At 33.9% G+C, this 7361-nt stretch overlaps 1 pseudogene; it reads right to left on the bottom strand.

Moving 5' to 3' along the window:
- Nucleotides 1-337: 337 nt before the first annotated feature.
- On the bottom strand, nucleotides 338-4090 carry LOC110286926 (annotated as a pseudogene).
- Between the last annotated feature and the right edge of the window lie 3271 nt (nucleotides 4091-7361).

Genomic DNA, 7361 nt, shown 5'->3' with positions numbered 1-7361 from the left:
TACTGTGTAGCTGAGAATAGATAGACTTTTAACTGACAAAACAAAAACATTCTTTTCAGGGTATATACTATTACAAATGTGCTTTATACTTTCAACCAATATCCCAGTACTAAATTGACTTGTTTTTTTTTTGTTGTTGTTTGTTTGTTTTTTTGTGTGTGTGTGTGTTGAATTTGATAAAGAATAGGCAAGTATGGGTAGAACACAGAGAGAGTAAAAGAGGCTGGAGACGGTACATATTTATCTTAATATTCATACATAGGATTTTTATGAAAAATAAATAAAATTGACATTTTAAAGTAAGAAGTTTGCAACACTTTATTTTTGATCAGCATTGTCACAATTTTGAAGCATGAGTTTTAGAAGATATTCGCTGTTTTAATCTTGGAAAGTGTTCACAATTATCTACATCTGGGAGCTTTGTGGTTGTTTTAGCATAACAGGGAACATACTTTCTCACAAAACTCTTGGATGGTGTCATGGCTATGTTGCAAAAGGACATGCTTTTAGTTTGTTCTTGCTGAGATCCATGGTTTATGGCAGCTGATAGATAATACTTTTCAAGATTAAGAATATGCTCAATTGCTTTTTCTACATTATCGGGGAGACCAGTCACTGTGATATTAGGATTATATGACCCTTTTGGAGGTAAACGTATATCTACTTGGTATTGATCCATGATTTTATTGATGGTTTTTCCACGTAATCCAATAACATTGCTACGAACCTGCTGGTTTAGGGTGATTTCTTTAGAAATTGTTTTTTCAATTTTATGCAACAATCTCATTATTGCTTCTCGGGCAGCTAGAGTGTTCTCTTTATAACCAGTAATAGTGATTTGTTCTTGCATGTCATGGGTTCCTTTCTTTGGAAAATGGATAGTAACATCGTGTTCTGTGCAAATTTGAGTAATAAGCAAGCCCTTGTGACCAGTGATCTTGGCTTGATGTTTAGGATCTAGATTAAACATTAACTTAAAATTTCTTAGTGTCCGATCTTCTATTTCCATTTGTAAAGACTTGACTCGCTTTTGTAATTTTATCTTGGCTTGTTCCACATGTGCTGCAAGGCCCATAATAGATATTATATCAGAATTTTTTCCAGGTTGTGGCATCTGCATATGAACTTCATATTCCTTTGCTAGTTTGCGTAAACCACTTCCCTTGTGCCCAATGATGTAAGGTTGTAGGTGAAGGGGCACATGGACTTCAGTAGTAACAGGAACTATAGATGCTAGAGCTTCAGTAGCTGCCTTGCAATTTTCCACTTGGCCTGAGATAAATATGGTGTCACCTTTCCTTGGGGAATTAGGAGCAATATCTTTAGCAGTCCTTTTCCACTTTTCTTTTCCTTTCTCTTGAGTACCTAGATCCATATTTAAGACTGGCTTCTCTATATCTGGAAATTTGATTTCAACTTTGTAATCCCTAGCAATTTGTTGGATTCGTGAACTTATTGGTCCCATGATAAAAGGTTGGAAAGTATGGGGTAGAACATACCGTGTTGTAACTTGGGAGCCCAAAGGCTCAAAAATCTCCTTAATGTGTTTCTTTGCTGCCTCAACACAAGGTTTTGCCCCTCTTATTGTGACTTTCGTATTCTGTCTCCCTGCATAAGAGAATGTAATAACTACACCACCATAGTCTTCTGCCATTTCTTTTAAAAGCTGGCCCCTCCGCATGACAAAATAATGGTGAAATCTACGGTTTATTAGTATGGAATCATCCACCTCATTCTCTAAGTCTTTAACTAAATCATCTAGTTGTTTTTGGACCTCTTTAACAGACTCCTCAGTCCCTCTAATTGTTACGGTTTCTTGATCCTTATTTGTAGGGTTAGGGAAAAAGACACATGTTCCAGTCTCATCACAGATTTTGGAAATATTACCTCCATTTTTGTTCAGTAGAAATTGATGATACTTTGATTTGATATGAAGAGTCTCAGAATAATTCTTGGCTTGTTCTTCTTCTGCAAGTTTTAGAAGTTTTGCTTTGGCCTTTTCAACACTTTCAACGGAGCCCATGATAATGACTTTATTCAGGTTTGATTTGCCTTTTGGAAAATGCAGATGGAACTTCCCACATTCTTCTATGATTGAATTTAACAAACTTTCTTTAGGATTAGTCAGATGTTTGTATAGATTAGCAGGAATGATAATTTCTTCCTCTGCAGTATCAGCTATCTCTTGCTGAAGTGAAAGTATCCAGTTACGTGCAATTTCACAATTTTCTGGATATCCAGTAATGATGAACTCTTCTGAATTGCAGTTTTCTGGTGGAAAAGTAATTTTGGTATTGGATGCTTCAGAGATTTTTTTAATGTTTGAAGCTCCTTTTCCAATTATCCTTTTGTGAAGCTTTTTTATTATAGGAACACTCATAGAAAAGTTATTTTCTTTAATATCTGTCAACATATTCTCTAAATACCGTGCACACTTTTCTGATTCATATCGTGGCCCTATCAGTTGAACAATATCACTTTTTTCTGCAGGGTGTGGAAAATTGATGATAACATCAGGGAATTTCTTACAAATTTCTAGAACCCTTTCACCTTTTTGGCCAATAAGAATGTGGTGAAATTGGTGTTTGATGATTATGTCATGGCTATACTCTTCTTCCAAGTTATTTGCCAGAGCAAGTAGTTCTTTTTTGGCCTGGTGGACACCCAGAGATTCTCCCTCAATTCTGATTGAGTGGTTCGATTCATTTTCAGGAAACATTGTGATAGAGACTTGGTTCTTCTCTGTAATTCTATTTAGAATCTCCCCATTATTCCCTGTCAGGTATTTGTAAAATTTACTGTCACTGTTTATCTCAGTATATTCCATTTTACTCATTAGGTCCTTGACAATGATGTCAAATTTTTCTTGAGCATAATTTACGTCATCTATTGATCCCTTCAGTGTTATCTTATCTTTAGCTGTAAAATGTATTTGAACCTTTGGCACACATTCTGTTATCTCAGCTATTTCCTCACCTTTTGTACCAATAATAAACCTGTGCAACCAAGAAGGAGCGAAGATTGAAGAAGCAATGTAATCATCATCATTGTCATCGGCTTCATTAAATAATTCCCCAGAACTGTCAAGATCACTGTGTTGTGTCATAGTATCTGATAAGCTTTCTGATTGTGATTGTCCTGTTGAATCGTCACTTGTTTCTAGGATCTCTGCTAGAAAATTTCTTTTGATACTTCTGGTACCACTGTATTGAAATGTCATCATCATACCCTCAGTTATAGTACTGGTCTTCTCAATCATATCATTTTTAAGACAACCTATCTGATCCACATGCAGTTGTCCTTCATTAATATCTAAATCTGTCTCCTTGGCACTAGAGAGTTGAAAAGGGACATGTTCCTCTGTTTCTTGGAAAATGTCACTTGCTTGAAGGTATGGCTTCACAGTCAGGGGATTAAATGATTTCTCCATTTCTAGTATCTGGATATCACCTTTGCTACTTCTGGCAGATGTAGATAGGCTTCCATCTGAAGACTTCATCTTTGTCTGATTCACATCAACACTATTTATACTGTTGTTCTGATTATGTGGACTTGTGATCTGAGTATTTATTTGACCTTCTTGCTCCAAATCTTGTGATTTCTCGCCAGTCTGGTCTAGAAAAAAACAATGTTCTTGTTTGGAAATGAGAGTTATAGGTAAATATTGTTTTTGACACCATTTAAAAATTTCATTCTCAGCATTTGTGACAGCTTCTGGGTTGCCAAACACTGTCACATAAAGACCTTGGTCTTTGACAAAAGATGATTCTAAGTTGACACCAGTGTTTTCCATGATAAGTGCATAGAACTTTGCGAATGTACCTTCGCCAAATTGAGTCAAATACTTTTCTTCGTCTAGTAATACATGAAAAATCCGAGTAAGGGTTGAAACTTCCTCAGCCCTAAAAATATTACTGTTTGATGATTTTGCAGGTTCTTCAGGATTTCCTGAAAAGTTTCCTTGCTCTAGGTGTTTAGTGACTTCCTTGTCATTTCTGGACACGTGAACCACATCATTTGGATTTTTATAATGATTTTCTTTTTGAACAGACTTGTTTTGTTGTGAAGCAGAATTTCCTTTGGAATTCATTTTTGATTTTTGAACAGATTTAAGTCAATGTCAATAGGAAAAGCACAAATGTTTCCTGTAGCTTCCTCCTTGCATATTACTGTATGGGAAAAAATGAACTCTTTAAAGATGCTGTACCTTTCTAAATTAATTTATAGATGCAAGATAATGAAAATTACATTCTAATAGGTATGCATTTTTATTTGATAAAAATTTCAAATCCATCTATTAATCTATACTTATCCTGAGAGTACAAGAAATGATTAGATTACAAGTATTATAAGGAACAACTACCACTGTTTTCCAAAGGAAATTCTGATTTATTTATATTTTCTAAAAATAACCTTTATTTTTCTAATTCAGAACCATTATTTTTTACAAGTACCCCAAAAAGCACTGTTGAGTACCTATAATTATTTGAAAAAAAAGTTAGTCTCTAAGAAGATATTACAATATCCAGAATTTTTATTTTTCTTTCTTTTATTAAGAAATAACTTAAAAATTCACACATTCCCTGTACACTAGTAAATATTTTGTTTGTTTTAGTAAACTTAGAGTTCTGTACAACTCAGCTTCACTACATTTCTATCACCCTATAGAGATCTCTGAAGCTCACTTGTGGACATCTTCCATTTCCACCATCACACTCAGGAAAAGTAAATAATATTTTTAATCTGCTTAATATGGAAATTTTATATAAAAAAGTATAACCTGCAGATTCAGGTGAACCCCAATTCATTGCTTGATTATAGCACTGATTCTTATAGAACAGATTTTAAAATGTATCTATATATTCTCTATGATTGATGAGATTCAGTCATATTAAACCATAAGGTAATACATTTATTCTGATTACTTAACCAGTCTGTTTCTATTAAAATTAATCAAAAGACTGTTCTGATGTAATTTTTTTCAGAGGACCACTTCAATTACTAGAATTATATATACAACAAGGTATTACTGCCTAATTTGTCAAAATCAGGGACCGTATTTCATTCTACAGTCTTCCACTAGGTGATTTAATTTAGTCTTGCAACTCTAAATATCACCAACACAGATACCAAATGAACAATCTCACCCTTGACCTGGAATGTTTCTCCATAGAAGCTGTTCAGTATCCTCATTGTCCTTTCTAAGTCCATGCAAAAGATTCTTATATTGTATCCATATGTTTTCTATTCCTGTTCTATTCTGGTTTTATACTTTTATATATTAAGAATTTTAGACTGGAGCAATGTCTCAACAGCTAACAGTATGTATTGCTTATGCAGAGGAACTGAGGTTGATGCCCAGTACTAACTTCGTGGGCCATATCTGTCTGTAACTCTAGTTCTGGGGAATCTGAGACTCTTTTCTGAAGCCAGAGGCAATGCTCTCCTACTTACAAAGTCATACACATATATAAATAATTAAAAATAAAATAAATTATTTAAAAAATAAATCAAATGTTATGCCACACATTTTATTTTGCTGTTTTGTTTTGCTTTGTTTTGTTTTGTTGGTTATTTTATTTATTTACATTTCAAATGTTAACCCCCTTCCCAGTTAAACCACCATCCCCTCCCCTGTCCCCCTGCTTCTATGAGGGTGCCACCCCCCACCCCCCCACCCCATTCCTTCTCAGTGTTGTTGCATTCTCCTACACTGGGTCATTGAGCCACCACAGAACAAAAGGGCTCCCTTTTCATTGATGCCAAGTAAAGTAATCCTCTGCTACATATGCAGCTGGAGCCATGGGTCCCTCCTTATGTAATTTATGGTTTGTGGTTTAGTCTCTTGGAGCCTTGGGAGTATGGTTGATTGATACTATTGTTCTTCCTTTGAAGTTGCTAACCACTCAGCAGCTTTAGTCCTTCCCCTAACTCCTCACTTGGGGTCAGAGTCTTTAAGACTATTAAATGAGAACAATCTGAAGTGAATATCAATGGAGTTGAACACAACACCAGAGAAATTCTTACAAATGTGATTTCTTAATAAAGTAAATTTATAGTACTGAATATTTATTTTTGTCATATCATATTCCTTAGAATATGGATCGTACAAGAGAAGTCATAAGCATTCTGTCCATTTCCTTGATATAAAATTAGGGGAACATTTCCTCTGTTATGTTTCTAAAGGGAAAGGGATTTTTATACTAAATGACACTTGGAAACTATTTCTTCTGTTATATAGAGTTGTCATTTATTAAAGTTCAATGAATAATGATAATCTATCGGTTTCATTCTAGTTTGTTACAGATCATATTTATAAAACAGTAGCAGTTTCTAAATATCCTCAGCAATTATTTGTAAATTTATATATTTTATAAATTATAATTTAGTTTTAAGTAATGAACCTTTGCTAATATTCCGCATCTATTTTCATAAAATACTTTGTTGTGAGGTCTTTGTAAATAAAAATGTCACACAACTTGATTAAAGTCTTTATATTTCATTGCATTTCTATACAGTTAGAAGAGACACTCTGAATTTGTGAAGCTTTGGTTTATATTTTGCAATCTTGTTGTCAATTACATTTTTGTGATTTTACCCATACCCCAAACTCCACTATAAAATATATGACAAAGCTAAAAGTAAAAACAATTATCTTTGTCAACATGTCATCTTTCCTTATGACCTAATTTTACCCATTTTGTTTTCCTTCCTACATGTTATGTTATAGCTACATTTATATTTCTTCAACTGTATGCATATATACATTATAGCCTAAGACTTAATATGAGACAAAATATGTATTTGTGGAGTTTGGGATTGGCTGATCTTGTTTAATATTATAAATTCTATGCCAATATAATTTTCTTCAAATTTTGTGGAAAGGATACACCAAGTACTTTCCTTCCTTTACCAGACATTATGTCTCCAGATGGCGATAATTTCACTATTTTTAAAGAACAAGTTGTACTTTCATTTTGAATATTTAAACATTTACCTATTGCATACAGATACTCATTCAAACATTATGTCTGAGATCCTCTATGTGCAGTTATCTAATCATGTCAACCATTCTTCATTGCTGAAATTAGCTTTGAGCAAGCTTATACAATATTTGGTTCCATAAAAGCTTGTCATGTTTTAGCCTACCTTTTCTTCTTGTCCAGTTTATAAGTTTATTCTTGATGGCGAATCTCTGAGAGCACGGGCTTAGATCACAGGGCTCTAAAATAATTAGAGATGAAAACGTCATGGAATTGGTGACTGGCCTCAATGTGAATGGCAGAGCTGAAAAGAAAATGGGAATTTTCCAATTAGTTGAAACATAGAATGACACAGTATTTAGAATGTGTTGTCTAAAA

This window comes from Mus caroli, chromosome X (genome assembly GCF_900094665.2).
Source record: "Mus caroli chromosome X, CAROLI_EIJ_v1.1, whole genome shotgun sequence".
NCBI classification, from domain to species: domain Eukaryota; kingdom Metazoa; phylum Chordata; class Mammalia; order Rodentia; family Muridae; genus Mus; species Mus caroli.
This window is presented reverse-complemented; position numbering and strand designations above follow the sequence as displayed.